Raw genomic sequence first — 20,878 nt, forward strand, 5'->3', positions numbered from 1 at the left:
AAGCAGAGCTAGCTAAAGTGAACTGACAAAGTAGGTTTAGGGATAGATCAATAGAGATGCAGTAGCAGACATTTAAGGGGATATTTCAGAATACACAGAATAGATACCTTCCAATGAGAAAGAAAAATTCCAAGGAGAGGGCCCACCATCCATGGTTAATTAAAAAAGTTAAAGATAGTATCAAAATTAAAGAAAAAGCATATCATTGTGCAAGCATGGGTGGCAGGTCAGAAGATTGGACAGAATATTAGAAAAAAGCAAAGAATGACTAAAAGATTAATAAGGAGGGAAAATTAGAGTACGAGAGAAAGCTAGCTAGAAATATAAAAACAAAAAGTAAGAGTTTCTAAGATATTTAAAAAAGAAAAGAGTTAACAAAGTGAGCGTTGGTCATATAGAAAACGAATCTGGGGAATTAATAAGGGAAAATAAGGAGATGACAGATGACTTGAACAGGTAATTTGCATCGGTCTTCACTATAGAGAATACAAGTAACATCTAAGAAATAGCTGTAAATCAGGAAATGGAAGGGTGGGAGGAACTCAAGAAAATTACAATCATCAGGAAAGAAGGACTAAGCAACTTGTTGGAGCTGCAGGCTGACAAGGCCCTGGGTCCTGATGCACTTCATCCTAGGATTTTAAAAGAAGTGGCTAGTGAGATAGTTGCTGCATTGGTTTTAATTTTCCAAAATTCCCTAGACTCGGGAAGGTTCCGTTAGTTTGGAAAATGGCAAATGTAACTCCTTTGTTCAAAAATGGAGCGAGACAGAAAGCAGGAAATTACAGGCCAGTTAGCTTAATATCTGTCATAGGGAAAATGTTAGAAGCTATTATTAATGATGTTATAGCAGAGCACTTAGAAAAAAAAGTCAAAGTAATCAGGCAGAGTGAACATGGTTTTGTGAAAGGGAAATCATGTTTAACCAATTTATTGGAGTCTTTGCATGTGCTGTGGATAAAGGGGAACCGGTAGATGTACTGTACTTAGATTTCCAAAAGGCATTTGATAAGGTGCCACATCAAATGTTATTGTGGAAAATAAAAGCTCATGGTGTAGGGGGTAGCATATTGGCATGGATAGAAGATTGGCTAGCTAACAGGAAACAGGGAGAAGGCATAAATGGATCATTTTCTGGTTGGCAGGATGTAATGAGTGGTGTGCCACAGGGATCAGTGCTGGGGCCTCAACTTTTTACAATTTATATAAATGACTTGGATGTAGTAACCGAAGGTATGGTTGCTAAATTTGCTGATGATACAAAGATAGATAGGAAAATAAGTTTGTGAAGAGGACATATGGAGGCTACAAAGGGATATAGATAGGTGAAGTGAGTGGGCAAAGATCTGGCAAATGGAGTATAATGTGGGAAAATGTGAAATTGTCCATTTTGGCAGGAAGAATAAAAAAAATAAATACTTTCTAAATGGTGAGAGATCGCAGAGCTCTGAGATGCAGAGGAATCTGGGTGTCCTAGTGCATGAATGGCAAAAGTTTAGTCTGCAGGTACAGCAAGTAATTAGGAAAGCTAATAGATTGTTATTGTTTATTGCGAGGGGAATTGAATACAAAAATAGGGAGGTTATGCTTCAATAATAAAAACAAGAAATGCTGGAAATACTCAGCAGGTCTGGCAGCATCTGCGGAGAGAGAAGTAGAGTTAACGTTTTGGGTCAGTGACCCTTCTTCGGAACTGACTCGAAACGTTAACTCTGCTTCTCTCTCCACAGATGCTGCCAGACCTGCTGAGTATTTCCAGCATTTCTTGTTTTTATTTCAGATTTCCAGCATCCGCAGTATTTTTGCTTTTATTTTAGAGGTTATGCTTCAGTTAGACAGGGCATTGGTGAGACTACATCTGGAGTACTGTGTACAGTATTGGTCTCCTTATTTTAAGGAAGGATGTAAATGCATTGGAAGCAGTTCAGAGAAGGTTTACTGGACTAATACCTGGAATGGGCGGGTTGTCTTATGAGGAAAGGTTGGACAGGCTAGGCTTGTATCCACTGGAGTTTAGAAGAGTAAGAGGCGACTTGATTGAAACAAATAAGATCCTGAGGGGTCTTGACAGGATGGATGTGGAAAGGATGTTTCCCCTTGTGGGAGAATTTAGAACTAGGGGTCACTGTTTAAAAATAAGGGGATAGCCCTTTAAGACAGAGATGAGGAGAATTTTTTTCTCTCAGAAGGTTGTGAGTCTTTGGAATTCTCTTCCTCAATAGGTGGTGAAAGCAGAGTCTTTGAATATTTTTGAGGCAGAGGTGGACAGATTCTTGATAAGCAAGAGGGTGAAAGGTTTTCGGAGGTAGCCGGGAATGTGGAGTTGAAGTTACAATCAGATCACCCATGATCCTATTGAACGGCAGAGCAGGCTCAAGGGACCAAATGACCTACTCCTGCTCCTAATTCGTATGTTCGTTTGTTTTTGATTTCTAGTATACACCCAGCATGAATGGCCTGTTCCTGTGCTGCACTGTTCTTTGTTCTTTATATCTTTTCTCTTTGCAGCTGCTGATGGACATCAGTCTGGAGTTGTCAGGAATTGATGCAAAACTAGCCATGGGAGCAGAGGTACAGTGGCGCAGTGGTTAGCACCGCAGCCTCACAGCTCCAGCGACCCGGGGTCAGTTCTGGGTACTGCCTGTGTGGAGTTTGCAAGTTCTCCCTGTGTCTGCGTGGGTTTTCGCCGGGTACTCTGGTTTCCTCCCACCACCAAAAGACTTGCAGGTTGATAGGTAAATTGGCCATTATAAATTACCCCTAGTATAGGTATGTGGTAGGAGAATATAGGGACAGGTGGGGATGTGATAGGAATATGGGATTAGTGTTGGATAGTATAAATGGGTGGTTGATGGTTGGCACAGACTCGGTGGGCCGAAGGGCCTGTTTCAGTGCGGTATCTCTTTTAAAAAAAGGTAGATTTTAACTTGCGCCATCAGGTGGAAAGCTGGTGGTAGTGAACTGACAGCACATTAAGCACCCCGCCTGATTTTCCTTTCCTTTGACTTCAATGACATAGATGAGAGGCACAATCTACTTTGGTGCTCAGGTTTCATTTACATTTAATTGTGGATGCTGCTAGGCAGCCTCCTTTTTAGGAGGATGGGAAATACAGTAGCTCTGACTCATATTTAAAGCAATCATGTACCTCTTAAAGGGGAAGTGTCTTTTCAGTGGTGGCCATGGGGAGCATGATTTTTAAACACTAATGAGAAACACTAATAACAACCTTCTTTGCTGACGATGCTGCATTATCATCTCACACTGAAGAGTGTCTGCAGAGTCTCATCGACAGGTTTGCGGCTGTCTGCAACGAATTTGGCCTAACCATCAGCCTCAAGAAAACGAACATCATGGGACAGGACGTCGGAAATGCTCCACCCATCAATATCGGCGACCACATTCTGGAAGTGGTTCAAGAGTTCACCTACCTAGGCTCAACTATCACCCGTAAACTGTCTCTCGATGCAGAAATCAACAAGCGCATGGGAAAGGCTTCCACTGCTATGTCCAGACTGGCCAAGAGAGTGTGGGAAAATGGCACACTGACAAGGAACACAAAAGTCCGAGTGTATCAAGCCTGTGTCCTCAGTACCTTGCTCTACAGCAGCGAGGCCTGGACAACGTATGTCAGCTAAGAGCGATGTCTCAATTCATTCCATCTTCGCTGCCTCCGGAGAATCCTTGGCATCAGGTGGCAGGACTGCATCTCCAACACAGTAGTCCTTGAGGCGGCCAACATCCCCAGCTTATACACACTACTGAGTCAGCGGCGCTTGAGATGGCTTGGCCATGTGAGCCGCATGGAAGATGGCATGATCTCCAAGGACACATTGTTCAGCGAGCTCGCCACTGGTATCAGACCTACCGGCTGTCCACGTCTCCGCTTAAAAGACGTCTGCAAACGCGACATGAGGTCTTGTAACATTGATCGCAAGTCGTGGGAGTCAGTTGCCAGCGATTGCCAGAGCTGGCGGACAGCCATAAAGGTGAGGCTATAGTGCGGCGAGTCAAAGAGACTTAGCAGTTGGCAGGAAAAAAGACAGAAGCGCAAGGTGAGAGCCAACTGTGTAACAGCCCCAACAACCAATTTTTTCTGCAGCACCTGTGGAAAAGTCTGTCACTCTAGTATTGGCCTTTATAGCCACTCCAGGCGCTGCTCCACAAACCACTGACCACCTCCAGGCGCTTATCCATTGTCTCCCGAGACAAGGAGGCCAAAGAAGAAGAAGAATGAGAATGTCAACTGCCACACTCCCCATTTTCCTGGTGCTGCTGTTGATGTGGTACTGAAGCAAGTGAAGGCAGAATGGAGGGCCTCTACCATTGTGATGGCAGACAAAGCACTGTGAGTTGCATAGATATGGAAACTAAGTTACGAAGGGACAGAGACAGACTAAGTGAGTGAGCAAAATTGTGGCAGATGGAGTTCAATTTGGGGGAATGTGAGGTTATCCACTTCAGATCCAAGAAAGTACAATTATAATATTTTCTTAATGCTGAGAAAACAAAGGGATTTAGATATCCATCTATACAATTCACTAAAAGCTCAAGCATAGGTTCAGAAAGTAACCAAAAAGCTTAATAGAATGTTAGCCTTTATCTTAAGTGGGTTTATATACAAAAGTGAGAAGATGATGCTGCACTAATGCAGACCTCAGCCGGAATACTGTGTTCAGTTTTGGGTAGATGTATTGACCTTCGAGAGGGTACGGCACAGATTCACCAGAATGATAACAGGGCTTAAAGGGCTTCATTATGAGGTTTCATATGCCTGGCTTGTGGTCCTTTGATTTTAAAAGTTTGACAGGGTGATAATAGAATTGGATAACGTAGATTCAAGGAAACTATTTCCTTTATTGGGGGAATCCAGAATAATGGGGCATAATATTAAAGTTAGATTTAGACTATTCAGAAGTGAAATCAGAAAGCACTTCTTTCACACAAAGCATTGTAGCTAACTGGCACTCACTTCCCCAAAAGGCTGTGGATGCTGGGATAATGGTTTGTTTTAAGCCTGAGATTGATAGACTGTTGCTAGGTAGGGGTAAATGGAGTTAAGGTACAAATCAGCCATGATCAAAACGAATGGCATTACTGAAGGGACTGAATGACCTACTCATGCTCCTATGCATGCCCAAGAAAATGCTTTGGCAGAGATGAAGAAAAGCTTCAAGGCATGCCAATACCTGTAACGTTATATTCAGGAGCTAACAGCAGTGTAGGAAGAAGTTCAATGATCTTATTAAGATAACCAAGGTGGGAATTTTATTTTCATTTGTCCTTTTTACTGAATGAAGCTTTGCAATATCCCACTTCTGTCAGCACTGTCAATCCTTCCCTTCCTGATTGCACATGCTTCTCCTCCAATCAAAGTGCAACGCTGCAACACAGTTCCTTTTGCCTACAATCACACACTGTACTATCTTTACAACTGACACAGGTAGCATTCTGTTATAATTTGGCTTCAAATGTCATATCCTACCAACTGTATCACAATCCTCACGCACTGCGCAATGCACCACAAACACTTCACTCACCTACCAACAATCTCTATCAATCACAACTCGTACCTAACATTCGTAGATTTACCTCACCCTTACATACTTAGCATTGCTGCAAGCTTCACATTCACATCTCACAGACTGACAGATATTAAACCATGACAGCCACATCAGCCACTTTGCACCATACTCACTGATACACTTCCCTCTCACATACAGGGCATGGTGGCACCTCGCCTGAGGCATCAGGAGCTAGCCAGTGGGGGACAGGCACAGCTGCATGTCCCCACCTCGATAGAAGAGACAGTGTTCACCATCAGTGAAGTGGTCATGACTGAAGCTGTGGTAAGCAGCGGGACTGAAACCATCAAAGATGACATTATGCTTATACCGAATCCTAATTTTTCACATCCAATCCCCCCTCGTCCCACAATCTGTTTCGACTTAAAAGCGGCGGGTTCCATAAGCACGCATCTCTTGCTTTCCCCACCTCGCCCACTAACCCCCTCTGCCCACACACCACTACCACAACCCTACCCTTGTGCCTTTCTCTTTTCAGATATCAAAGAACTGCAACAAAAAAAACGTGACCAGGCAGTGGTGGAAGAGCAGGAAGACAGTGACAAAGAAGATACACTATCACTCGCTCTCACTCACAGCCAGCAACTCAGATATTGACACTGTGCATACTTTAGAGGATAGCTTAGAGGCAGGATCTGCATGTAATGAGACACTGAGTACAAGTGGCCAGCAGCCAGGACAGGAGCAAGGGTAGTGCAGGTACCAGCTAGTCAGAGGACGGCATTGCATCCAAGTTCTTCGGCAGAAGACTCAGATAAAGATTTTGATGGGACTGCCTCAAGAAGTGGACTGATGGCTATGCACAATGAAATGCTTGGTACATTGGCAGGCCATCTCGAAAGCCTGCAGTCAATGTCAAGGAGAATGGAGGAATCCAGCACTAACTTGGCATAGTGCTTGGAGGCCATCCTTTCCAATGTGGAAAAGGTGGCCAACTTCATCAGCAGACTTTCAAACCCAACTATGATGCAGCGTCTGATGTTCGATGTCTCAGCTTACATTGCAGCACAAACAGAAGCAATCTAACATCTGCATGCTGCAGTTGAGCTAGACTTCTGTAATGCAAGGACAGCTTATTGTCATGCAAGCTCAGACTGCTGCCATCATGGCTGCAGATGCCATTGTTCAAAGGGACTTGCAGGGTGTCATAGCAGTCCAGCAAACTGTCCTCCAGCAGATTACTAGGTTTGGTGAGGCACCACCCCATTAGTAGCTCTGTGGAGCACAAACCTACAGTTCTCTTTCAGGATGACAGCATTAGTCCTTCCACCATTGCCACTCTGCCAGTGTCCTTGCTGTTGCCTGTCAGTCAGCCAGCCCAGACTGCTGTCGCCCATGCTGAGCTAGCACAGTCTGAAGCAGGGCCTTCTGGACCCAGAGCTGCATGAGATTATCTTCTGACACTATCTGAACTCTCCTCCAGTGAAATTCAGCAGTCTTCCACCAGCCATACTGCAGCCACTGGGGTCACACTGTGTAGGAGTGCGAGGACAGGCAAACTCACCCGCAAGACAGGCACTAAGTGAATGCACAAAGGTGAATAGTTGTTGTTCACATGCAATATGGTGTGGTTTGATTTATAAATTTGGTTTGGAATGTTTGTTTTTTGGTGACTTTTATTTTAGCATTGGAGCTAAGCTGTGATGGTCAGATGTGAGGGGAAAGGTAAGGCATGGAACTGTTGGCGAATCAGGAATTGGGTTTGAGTGTACTGCAAATGCAATTGGATGAGTCATTCATGGACAGTCCACCAGAAAGGAGCTGCGTTAGTTGCCCCCTCCCTTCCTCTTCTCCTCTTCCTCAGTTGCTCACCATATGGCTGTTGGCAAGGACTTTATCCTAATGATGGCAAGGTTGTACAATATGCAGCAGACCACCACAAATCATGACACATGCTCTGCCGAGTCATGTAGGGCTGCTTCAGAGTGTTCCAGGCAGTGGAAGTGCAGTTTTAGAATGTCAATTGTTTGCTCAATCACATTTCGTGTTGCAGGATAGTTTTCATTACATGCATGCTGCCCATGGTTGCGTGGGTTGCACACTGGAGACATGAACCATATTGGCAAAGGATAGCCCTTGTCACTCAATATCCAACCTCTGGTTTGTTGTGGTGGCTCAAATGCTGATGGCACAGCAAACTGCCTCAAAATGAAGCCATCATGACTGCTGCTAAGATACTGGACATTAACCTGCATGATACATTTTGTGTGGTTGCACACCAGCTGGACATTGAGGGAGTGGAATTCCTTTTGGTTGTGGTATGTCTCAGATTGAGATGCGTTGCCCACAAAGCGACATGTGTGCAGCCAATGGTACCGTGCACCACACGGAAACCTGCAATCCACATGCTCATTCAACTGCTTTTCTCTGGCAAGAGAGAACGAAATGTATTCAGCTCTCTTAGAATATAGAGCCTCAGTGACCTCCCTTGTGCAACAGTGGATGGCAAACTGGGAGATGTTGCAAAAATCACCTGCTCCTGCCTGGAAGGAGCTAGACGCATGAAAGTTCATAACCACGGTCACCTTCACAACCACTGGCAGTGCTCTCGCCCTGCTCTGAGGCTGCCGTTATGGCTGCAACATGTGGCAGATTTCAGTGGAGACTTCCTTAGTTCATTGGAAGTATTTAACACACTGTTCTGTGCTAAGATAGACATAGGAGAATTGATCCCTGAACACCTTGGGAGGATATGGCCTTTTGCTGAGAGCCTTTCTCTCCCTTCTCCTCCTCCTTCTTCAAGTAGCTTGTCCTGCTTTGTGTTGCCTCTGCTCATTCTCCCTGTCATGCTGTAGTCCAAAAGGATTGCATACTACTGCACCCATGTCTGGAGCAAATGGTGTGTGCAAAATCTTTGAAGTCAAGACAAATTTCTTCTGCAAGTGCCACCCCCACTCCCTGTAGATTTTAGCAACTTTAAAGAACTCAAGAAACCACTAAACCCTTCTGCAATCACAGCAACAGCCAATAGAAATCAATCAGCAACTAACCTGAAAGTAGTTGCTGATCCCTTTTAATAGCACCGGTGGGGGGATTCTTCCAGCTGCATAAATGCAGGTTCTTTTGTGTGAGGTTAAGAAAGGATGTTAGCTGGAATGTTGAGCTCCAAAATGATGGTGCTGGGATCAAATCAGTATTCCACACTGACTGACGTCACAATCTGCCTACTCTACATATTTCTGGTGGGTGCTCCCTGCATGTGCGCTAATACACTTACCAAAATGGCATACGGCACAGCTCACAACAGAAATGTGTGCAAATGCCACAGATGCCATTTTGGAGACAAAACTGCACTCATGGCACTGAAAGTCTTGGCGCTAAGGTACCAAATTTCATGGCCTACAGATGGTCGACTATGTCAAGCATTTAAAAGGGTGAAATCGTTAGCGGTTTCGAAGAGTCATTTAGCAAATATGTAAACTTATAAAAATTATGAGAGGAAAGAAATCAATTTTTAGGTTTCAGGTACACACTTCAAAGCATGTCCTTTTATGTTGCAAATCTTCAAACATTTTCACACCTTCAGACACTGTTCCTGTCGTTCAATTTTTACTTGGGTTTGTAAACACTTTAAAGACTTACAGGTTCTTCAAGTATTCTATTCCAGTACTAACATTTTGCACTCTTTAGCTTATCATGATACATCATTATGATAGGGCCATCATTCAGGATCAGTGTTCCCAGGAACAGATATTTCATTTGAGAAGAAAAGGCCGCTGATTTTTACAATACAGAAAATAGAATCTAGATACCAGAAATATTTTTCATGGCCTGGTAGCAGCAGATTATATGAAAGTGTAACAGGACACTTTGGAGTTGAAATTCCACAAGACTGTTTTCTCCTACTGTTGCTTTATTTAGCCAGGACCTTGGCTTGTTGACTCACTCCATCACTGAACGCATCATAAATCGCAGGATCAGCTCATTCACATATCTATTGGCATTGCCTATATCCATTCAATGCAGGAGTATTGTGCTAGGGTGGAGGCTGGAAATTATCATTAGTATCTATTAAACAGCCTTGAATGGCTGAAGATTACAGCAACCGGTTGGGTGACAGCGGATAAATATTATATGGCTTGATAGACTGAGTAAACTATTAGGTAATTCTGGTGGTTGACTCATGTGGGATGTCATGGCATTCTCAGAGAATGTCTTGGAGTGGAGGAATGGGCAGAGGCTCCAAGGAAAGGAGCAGCACACTTGCTGGATGGAGGCAGGAAAGAAGAGGAGAGATTTTAATGAGACCAATCTTAATTCACTGCTGGGGGAACTGCAACCAAGGAGAGAAAGATTGCTGCATACCAATGGGAAGTTACCTTAGAAATGTGTTTAGTGCCCCATGTGGAGGGAGGTGACAGTAGCACTGTCTGAACTGAGTTCAGACCAGTGCCAGAAAAAATTTCAATGACCTGACAAAGGCAGGAAAGGTAACAAACCTTGTTCCTTTTGTTCCTTGGACATCGTAGGCACTAGCACTATGCACCCTCTAAAATTAATAGCTCCACAATTAACCGTTTGCACTGCACTGTGGTTAAAGAGCTTCACTCCTTCCATACCTTGTAAGATATGTATCCATCTCCAGAGGAATTACTTGACTGCAGAAGCTTTAAAGCCTTTCTTCCATTTTCACAGGGTGATACCAGCTAATCTATTACTTCACCTTTCTGCTGCTTCCTGAGAAACATCCTATAAATGCTATCTTTCACCTAAAGAACTCAATTACATAAAATTACATTACATAGAATAAACAGCACAGAAACAGTCCATTCAACCCAACTACTCTGTGTTGGTGTTTTCCTCCACATGAGTGTCCACCCATTCCATCTACCTCATTTCACCCTTTCAGCATATCTCTCTCTATTCCCTTTTCTCTCATGTACTCATCTAGTTTCCTTTTTGAAAGCATCCTAAGGTATTTACTGCAACCACTTCTTGTGGTAGCAAGTTTCACATTCTGACCACTTTCTGAGTAAAGGAATTTCTCCTAATTTCTCTACTGGATTTATGAGTAACTATTTTGTATTTATAGACCCTAGTTTTAGATTCTTTCCACAAGTGGCAACATTCTCTCCACATCTAACCTGTCCAACCCATTTACAGTTTTAAAGAACTTTATCAGGTCACCTCTAAGTCTTTTTTCTAAAGAAAAACTCAGTCCTGTTATGGAAGAAGTATGCACATGTGTTAATGAAAGGCTAGGCACCAGAAGGGTTTTTTCCCAACATCAAAGATTTTATTCTTTGTGAGGATCAGGCTATATAGCTAGATGGAAGGAACTCTGCTGAATAAGTGAGAGATGGTGAGATTGATGGGATGGCGAAGGCACAGGTTAGATTGCAAGGTAATAGATAGAAGAGAAAACAGAATGGGTTTTCACATTCTGCACCAGGGTTTACTCTGCTGCACATATATCAGGCCTAAGGGACTCTGTTCATGATTTGCCGACTTTTACATAATGTCAACTTGAAGTCCGCCTTTGAATATCTCTCTCTCTCGCTCATCTTTAGTCCTGTTTTCACTTTGCTGTAGTTCTGAGTACTGCAGTTGCCAAACTCCTATTGATCTCTCTAATTGCTTTTCCTTTCTCATTGTCCACTGTCCATCTAGTATTCAGTACTTTTCATGATCTGCCCATTGACTTTGATTTTACTGTTCTCTCTCTGTCTCTCCCCCTCTCTGTCTCTTTCTCTCTGGATTTAGTTCAAATATATATTATTTTTTGCCGACCAATACCCTGCTGATTGCCTTTCTGACACATCGGGGAATTTTATCCTGGCGGCTGGGATCTTGATGTCGGGAGAAACTGACGTCGAGACCCCTGCATCGCCTCTTTTCCGGAAGGCCAATCAGGTACTTAAATGGACAGCGCCGTCCTTCCATAGAGTCTAGGACCCCATTGCCAGAGGTCCTGCCCTTGGAGAGCTGCAGGCCAATCAGTGGCCGGCAGCTGCAGCACGACTGCAGACTTGGTGGCTGCTGCTGGAGGTTAACATCCTGGAGGCCAAGGAGTGTTGTCGGAGCTAGGCCTCAGGTAGGTCAGGGTGGGAGGGATCTTGTGGGGTGCGGGTCGCAGGGGGGAGGGCAGTTGGCAGCAAGGGCAGGGGTTGGCGCTCAGCAGGCTCCCCCCTTCCCAATACCGGGTGCCTCGCTTTCTGTGCCATGCTTCACTGGCAGCAGCAGGGCAGCCTGCCACATGGCTAATTGTGGTTGCAGTGGGAAGAGGCCCTTAATTGGGGATTAATTGCCCAGTCAAGGCCCTCAATTGGTGGAAGGACGGGAAGGCTGTTCATAGGCCTTCCTGCCCCGGACTAAATTTTGGCATGAATGGTGGCGGGAACCTTCCCCCGCCACCATCCCACCAGATTTTATGCTCTCCCAGCCTCCAAACCCGCTGCAGGGGAGAGCATAAAATTCCCCCATCCTGTTCCAAAATTGATCCCGATGTTATAACTAGCAACTAGTTCCGGCTCACATGTAGACTTACTCCAGAGATACTACACGTTTCAACTCTTGGTGGTTTTAAATCTGCCTAACCTCCAGTTGTCTGACAGTTTCTCATCACTTAAAAAAAGTGTTTCTGGGAGCCCGATCTCAGCTGTCTACTTTCTTAATCAACTGTTTATATTCACCACCACTTATTGGATAATACACTTTATACTGGGTTGCTGCATTAAATGTTTTCCTCAGTTCACTTAAACTTCTAAGACATTTTCTTGAGTCTACATCCAGGTGCACTCAATCACCTGGACAAAGAAAAACTCAGACTGGATCTTGCTGGGAAATTAACAATGCCCTAATGACGCATGCCCTTATTAATATGCAAATATGCTTGCAAGTTTAGGGGATCAAGAGATAAGGTGTGAGTTGCAAGTTTCCAGAACTTGCTGGTTGATATATGCCACTTCACAGTTTGCTTCACCCAAATGGCAGCTTGCCCTTAGCCCCCTCCCCCACCCCCTATTATCACTGACCTGAAACGTTAACTCGGCTTCTCTCTCCATGGATGCTGCCAGACCTGCTGAGTATTTCCAGCATTTCTTGTTTTTATTTCAGATTTCCAGCATCCGCAGTATTTTGATTTTATTATACTAATAAGAACTTGCTGGATTTTCATATTCATTGTCCATTAAACTTAACACAAGAAGTTAAGTCTGGTAATTAGCAGTGTAACTTTCTTTCTAACAACATGATAATTGTTAGTGTAATGCTAATCAACCTGTCTGGCACAGAAATTGATCAGTTTAAACTGTGGAGTCTCATTTCTTCAGGTCATAAATTTTTCTTAGAGATTTTAAAAAATAACAATTTTTTTATTTGTTAAATTTTTTTTCTTACTTTTCCTTTCTGCCTCTTGTTCTCTCTCTCTTAATCCAATCTTTCTTTCCCTCACTTTATTTTCTTTCTATACTGTTTTTTTACTCATCCACTCAAATTCACCATCCTCTCTTCCTCTGTTTCTTTCTCAATCCTTAAATCTCATTGGTTAAGGAGATACACTGTTAGTCCTATCATTCACTGAGGCCCCAGATGTTCGTTTGTCACACCATTATCAGCTTGCATTTTCAGCAAGTTAAGGTGCAAAATAATTTTGAGTTGAACACTGCAGGTAAAGGTCTACTAAATAGGGCACACTTTGAGATGCCCCACTCCAGCAAGGTCTGGCCCAATATCCTTAAATTGGGTCATGTGGAATGCACATCTGTAAAAGAATCTGCCCGATTTCTTTCCATCAATCTATATATAGGTTTGCATACGACTAAATATTTTACATAGCTCTGCATTAATACTGGCCTCCAGGAGAGAATTTTAGGACATGCTGTCCACAGTCCTGGCATCATGTTCAACCAGCATCCTATCCATTACCAATTCCACTGACTTAGACCTCTGTGCCATTGCCTATTTTTATCCCTACTTCAGTTCTTCTGTTGCTGAAACCCTTATCTGTGGTTTTGTTGCTTCCACGATTGATTATTTCAGTAGTATCCTCACCAGCGTTATCATTGTCCACCTAATAAACTCCAACTTATGCAAAACTTATGCCTGCATCTTGTTCCACCCATTCTCACTGACCTATGATGGTCCCTTGATCCCTAAAGCATCCAATTTAAAATTCTTTACCTCTTTTTAAATCCTTCCTTGACCTTGCACCTGTCTCTCTGTAGCCTTCTTTATCCATACATCTCTGCCCTCACCCTTTGATTCTCCAACTCTGGCTTCCTGTGCTTTCTAAGCACCATATGCTCCTCCATACATCTCCCAATCCCCACCTCCCCACCCACAACCACTGCCCCCCCCCCCCCACCTCCTCCCACCATCACCACTGCTGGCACAGTTTGCAGTCACCTCTGTAAGACCTCACTTCTGGAGTCTACAGATTTATGATTCTTTGACTTGAGATTTATGAGAAAATACACAGGGCATGCAAATTCCATCTGTAAAGATTTTATTGTATCTTCAAGATAGATTCAAAACCACCATTGCCACATAATCTAAAATTAGTTATAAAAACACTACAATGCAAGCAATACACCAATAATGCTACAAGAGATATTTTTTAAATGTGCCATCACCAACAAAGTCGATGATTGTAGGTAGCCAAGCCACCTCCTTCAGACTGTAGCAATGAGGTTCCTTTAGCAACCACTTTTTATACTGTTTTTCAATAGTGGATAGGATGGTGCATTGACAGGACCTCAATATCCAGTGAAAGTCTTTTCTAATATAAATTATCCAATGGAGTGTGAGTTCTTTGTTTGAATTATGGAGTTAAAGCCCCCCGATACTTTCCATCTCCCAGAAGCTTATAGAGCTTATAAAGCTTTTAAACATGCCTTCTGTCTTTGATCAACCAAGCTTTTACATTATCTTCCCTTATCTCATCCTAGGCTGTTTTCCACAACACTCTTGAAACATCCCTTCTCATCTCTAATTTGTAAACCAACTTGCAGAGCTTGCAGTATCCTGATGAAAGATAACCCTCTTTTGCTCTCCACAGATGCTTCCAGACCTGATGAGTATTTCGAAGACTTTCTGTTTGTATTGCAGAGCTTCCTTGTTTGTATTTGCCTGTTGCCAGTCACTTACGCTCAGAGATGTTCATAATGGTTATCCAGTCCAAATGGTCTTATCAGATTAGTGAAACCATACTAAGGTTCTACATACTAATTAATTTTGAATCCCAGCAAGCATAATGACTTAACACAGCTTTGAAGCATGGTTGTCTGTTGTGTTTAGCTCTCTTTTAAGACGATGGACCTCAAGGCTAAACATTCCATGGCTTCGGAAGTGTTGTTTCCTATCACAGTCCCATGTTTCTTATTTAGCTGTGAAAAAGCAGCCTGCAGCTTTTAGCAGATTACTTTATTTCGAAAAGTCTCTTTTGGCCTTACAAAACATGCTGATAAATTTGGTCAAGTTTCTGTACAACTGGCTACAGTAAACAGAACTTTGCACCTCAGCTAAATTGTCGATGCCCCCAGGTTGAATATCTTCCGTAAGTCTCAACCACAAATTCCGAAGTTGGTCAAGCACATCTACTCTCTGCATCTCTCTCCATAAACTCCATTGTCTCATTCACTGCTTCTCTGTTGTCCTTAAAAAAACTTTTTGAACCAAATTTTTGACCTAGCCTTAAGTGACTTCCCCAAACTTCTTTACTGTAGCGTGGCATTCATTCCTCATATTATTTCCCTGTAAAGGACCTTGTGATAGCTTGTATATTAAAAGTTTTATATAAATGAGAGTTGTAATGAGAGGAATAAGTAATTCTAATGACAGATGTAATCTTCACTACAGGCATCAGCAGAGTATTTGAGGAGCCCTTAAAAAAATATCCAAAGTAACATACAAAAAGAGCAAGTTAAATAATGGGTTGAGAGCAAAAAAGGGTGAAGCTTTAAAACAAGTGAAAAATCTGAGAAATGAGTTTGAAACTGAGTTACATGACATTCACCAGTCATTTGTACATCTTATCAAACTTTCATAAAGCTGATAGCAGAATTCACAATGGTGGAAAAAGGAGTTAGTGAAGTGGAAAAAAGCTTTAATAATATTGAAGAAAAGAACGCCAATTTAGCAGGAACCTCTCTGCTCCAGACTAGAGAAGGAAGACTTGGCAATAGAAGGCAGAATATTTTCAAGATGAGCTGTATGGTGTAGGGAGCAAAGCTCTTAGGAATAAAAATTCAATTGATGGGTCTATTAGAGGGTGTCAAAGGCTGGAAGACAATTTTATTTTTATAAAATCTAATTTCAGAACTTTTTAACCTCTTCGAAAACACTTTATTAATATAAATGTAACAGGAGCTATCACAGTCGCTCTAGCCTGACTCTCTCTCAGAAAGTGCTAACCCATTTTCATTACCAAGTTCACAAGGACTGTAGAGTTCACAAAGAATATAGGGCATAGTTGGATGAAACAAAAGCAGCTTATTCAGACATAGACAGCCCATTCTTCAGCAGTAGAACTATACAACATTCAATCCAGCACTGGTGTGTTTAAAGTACGCATAAGAACATAAGAAATAGGATCATAGCTGATCTTTAACCTCAATTAGATAACTAGATATATTTCAGCAGATTCTACTCTGCATATAACTTACCAAAACAACTTGATTCAGATAAAAAGTAGAGCTTGCATTTCATTTTTTTAATTCTTTCATGGGATGTGAGTGTTGCATTTATTGTCCATCCCTAATTACCCTTGAGAAATTGGTGGTGAGCTGCCTTCTTGAACTGCTGCAGTCTATGTGGTGTAGATACACCCAAAGTGCTGTTAGGAAGGGAGCTCCAGGTTTTTGACCCAGTGTCAATGAAGCAATGGCAATATAAATCCAAGTTAAGATGATGTGTGATTTTGGGGGGAACTTGCAAGTGGTGGTGTTCCCTTGCTTTTGCTACCTTTGCCTTTCTAGGTGGTAGAGGTCATGGGTTTGGAAGATACTGTCGAAGGAGGCTTGGCGAGTTGCTGCAGTGCATCATGTAGATGATATACACTGGTGTCACTGTGCACCAGTGGTAGAGGGAGTGAATGTCTAAGGTAGCAGATGGAGTGCCAATCAGGTGGGCTGCTTTGCCCTGGATGGTGTCTGTAATAAGTTATTTATGTTGTCTGATGCAACATAAATGAGATGTGTGCAGTTCAGTTGGTTGAAGATCTCGAACAGATTTATGACAGCAAAACTATTATACAGTACAGAGCTAACTATTTACAGAACCTTACTCTGGATGTTCCAGTTGCAGAGTGACTCTGGCTCTGAGTCACATGACTACATCCTGGTACTTAGCTCATTAGCATACTAAGATCTTAAAGGAACATCACTCTTAAAGGCAATCATACAACATCCCCGTTCTTTCCAAAGATGAGTCTCATATGCTAAAAGTAAAAACACATAAAATTAGATAACATCAATATTATTTACACATGGATAGGATTATAAAATTTACATGTACAGAGGCTTAAGACTCCACATATTGTTTCAGTGGTTTGACAACTCATACTCGGAGAATTTGCGTCTCATCTGTTGCTGTTTTTTCTGAGGTTTCTCCCTCTCTGTATTCAGTTTCTGTTGCTTTTCTCAAGGTGACCACTTTTGAGGCCTTGTCATTCTTGGAAAGTTCTGGCACTTCATCTCGAAGATCCAACAGATGGCTTGGCCATGTGAGCCGTATGGAAGATGGCAGGATCCCCAAAGACACATTGTACAGCGAGCTCGCCACTGGTATCAGACCCACCGGCCGTCCATGTCTCCGTTATAAAGACGTCTGCAAACGCGACATGAAATCGTGTGACATTGATCACAAGTCGTGGGAGTCAGTTGCCAGCATTCGCCAGAGCTGGCGGGCAGCCATAAAGACAGGGCTAAATTGTGGCGAGTCGAAGAGACTTAGTAGTTGGCAGGAAAAAAGACAGAGGCGCAAGGGGAGAGCCAACTGTGCAACAGCCCCAACAAACAAATTTCTCTGCAGCACCTGTGGAAGAGCCTGTTACTCCAGAATTGGCCTTTATAGCCACTCCAGGCGCTGCTTCACAAACCACTGACCACCTCCAGGCGCGTATCCATTGTCTCTCGAGATAAGGAGGCCCAAAAGAAGTATTCAGTTTCTGTTGCTTTTCTCAAGGTGACCACTTTTGAGGCCTTGTCATTCTTGGAAAGTTCTGGCACTTCATCTCGAAGATCCAACAGATAATGCTTCAACTCATTCCTCCTCTGTCTCTTCCGGACATTGCGTGTCCATCGTCTCTCCTAATCCTCTGCATCGGAAGGCTTGGGGCTCAAGGTTAAGGACTTGTTGGGGGAGGAGTACTTGGCCTCATGGAAGTACCTGTACATTCTGGCTTGTTGTGGTGCTGGTGGTTCTCTACAGAGCAGAAGTAAAGGTGCGGCATAGTTGTGCTGTTACTGGGCTTCCAGTCTGCACCATTTAGTTTGCGTGTGGATTCCGGTCCTAGGATATTTCCTCTTGGCAATGCTCTCGTGCACAGGTATGATGTTGAGGTCCTTACATACTGGTAGTCCTGCCACTGCTGGTTGCAAAGAATGAGTGACCCACCGTATGCAGATAACTTGGCGGTTGTCAGTTGTATCAGTGATTTCCAATGACCCCAGTATATATCTTTGACTATTCAGACTGTTTGGATATTTGCACGCCCGCCAGTGTCAATCTTGACCTTGAGTCTATGTTTGCCAGCTTTCTTTGGGTACCTGATGTTAATAGCGACAAAAGCTTCCAGTTGTTTGACTTCATCAACGTAATGTGTCAGGTTCACAATGTGGAATTCCTGTTCATCTTCTGGCTGAGAATTACTCCTCATTTTGCTGTGGACTTCGTGTATGGACTTTTGTTTATGCATGTCTCTGACGCTCTCCTTGCTGCTGTTATCCTGTTGCTGTGCCTGTCTTCTGTTTATCTGTGTTGTGCTGTGGCTTCTGACCGAATCTTTGGAGCCAGATTTCTTGCATAGACGGGTCCGATGTCCCTTTGCACTGCACGCCTTGCACAGGTCATGAAATGCAGGGCAATTTTTCCATGAGTGGAACAGAAAACACACCACACAGCTTGCTTGCTCTTTTCGACCTGGTTATGGTGCTGATACTGTTGGTTGCACTGGTGCTTGCAGCTGCTGTTGCCCAGTTACAATTGCTTTGTATTTCCTGCCATCTTCCAGCAGCACATAAATGCTGTGAACTTTCTTCTTTCCCCAAGCGGTCGTTCTGAAACGCTTCAATGGGTGTCAATACAATCACAAGCTCCATTATTCGGTTCAACAGCTCAGTTTCTGAGAAGTTGCATTTGTTGCCCTTACTATGATGAACTGGTGTATTGATTCCTGTGGCTGTTGCCACAGGACATCAATACCAGGTGGTGAATTCTAAAATTCACTTGTAATCGGAGCTGATCTTCTCGCACTTTCCATATCTTTGAAGGATCTTTCTGGTCCTCTTCAGATAATCCGGAGGTGTTGAATCTGTGTAATCCCTCCTTTCCAACTGCTATCATTATTTTTACAGCCTATTCTTCTGGTTCTACAATTATTTGGTTTGTGAAGAATAACTGCATTCTTTGCTTGAACAGTTGGAACTTGGATAGGATGTCCAAGACCTTCCAGTTCATGCTGGGAAATTTGGTATCTATATTTCTTCCTTTGCTTTAAAAAGTGCTTTAAGACAAGTTCTATTACTCTGCATGGTTTCCCATTTAAGAAACTCTCTGTTATTTATACTAGCCACTTTGATTGACAGGAGCAGGTGTTTGCTAGTGCTGTGTGTTTATCTTGCTTCCAGTACTTAAGGGCTGAATTTTATTTGGGTGCCGCACTGTGCAGCGGTGCCCTTTCAACTCAGCATGGAGACCGTGTTATTACGCGCGGGGGCTCATTAGCATCACTGCGCAGAGCCTCCCCCCCGATATTATGTGGGGAGAGGCGGAACATTCGGCACAGTGAAGAATCCTTTGACAGTTGTGCAGCAGGTGCTGGGGCCCTATTTTACGTGCCCCAGCAACTGCTTCCTGACAGCTGTCAAATAAATACTTACCTCACTGCTGAAGAGGGAGGCTGCTGTCAATCTGGCAGCAAAGCAGAAAGTGCTGCAGAAATCCAATAGGTCAGGCAGCATCTGTGGAGGGAGAAGCCGAGTTAACTTGTCCAAGTTCACAGATCTGAAAGTTAACTCTGCTTCTCTCTCCACAGATGCTGCCTGACCTGCTGAGTGACCCTAGCACTTTCCACTTTGCTGCCACATACTTACCCTGCTCTGTCCCAGTGTCCTGTGAAGTTGCGATCCTCTTCTCCCACTCAAGTGAAACATTAGTTCTTGTACGCGTGCTGCACCTGGGTGAATAGTCATACATTTGCACATTCCAGGACGCAAGACTTAAATAGACCATAAAAGGTATTACAGAGATTTACAGCGAACACTGACACAAATGGGAATTCACGGGTGTCACAGCAATGTAAAAACGTCTTTCGGACAATGTTCCTCACCAACGTGTGTCCTTTTCTCTGTGAATGATGTGTGCCAGCATGGAGCGCCAATGTCACATCCCTTTGCACCGTTGGCCCTTCAGAAGAGCCAACGTATGCAATAACATCTTTACCATGCCACCATTATCATGAGTGTCTCCACATTTGCAATGACATAGACATTGGCTCAGTCAGCTGCTGCCTCTAATGTTTTACACAGGGATGCTGCAGATGTGGACTGGTGCACAGCAGGTGAGTGAGGGTGATGTGTGGCTTGTAGAGCTCATGTCAGTTCCTATGGAGCAGACAGCCTTTGTCTAATAAGCCACTTCCGTACATCCCTACTTCACTGTTAGCCCTGCACGCAGAGCTTGGGTGCCATCTGCCCTCCCTTGCGTCTTTCATGTTGTAGGTCATCAGCGTCCTCATAGTCCGAGGAGGAATCCTGTTGACGTCACTCTTCATCATGCCAGGCCTGGCTCCTATTGAGTGCGTAGTTGTGCACAGCAGCAAAGAAAGGAGATGGTCTTTTCAAAGAACAAAGGATAGTACAGCACAGGAACAGGCCATTCGGCCCTCCAAGCCTGCACCGATCTTGATGCCTGCCTAAACTAAAACCTTCTGCACTTCCGGGGACGGTATCCCTCTATTCCCATCCAATTCATGTATTTGTCAAGATGCCTCTTAAAGGTCGCTATCGTACCTGCTTCCACCACCTCCCCCGGCAGCAAGTTCCAGCCACTCACCACCCTCTGTGTAAGGAACTTGCCTCACACATCCCCTCTAAACTTTGCCCCTCTCACCTTAAACCTATGTCCCCAAGTAA

Source organism: Heterodontus francisci, chromosome 27 (genome assembly GCF_036365525.1).
Source record: "Heterodontus francisci isolate sHetFra1 chromosome 27, sHetFra1.hap1, whole genome shotgun sequence".
Taxonomy (NCBI): Eukaryota; Metazoa; Chordata; class Chondrichthyes; order Heterodontiformes; family Heterodontidae; genus Heterodontus; species Heterodontus francisci.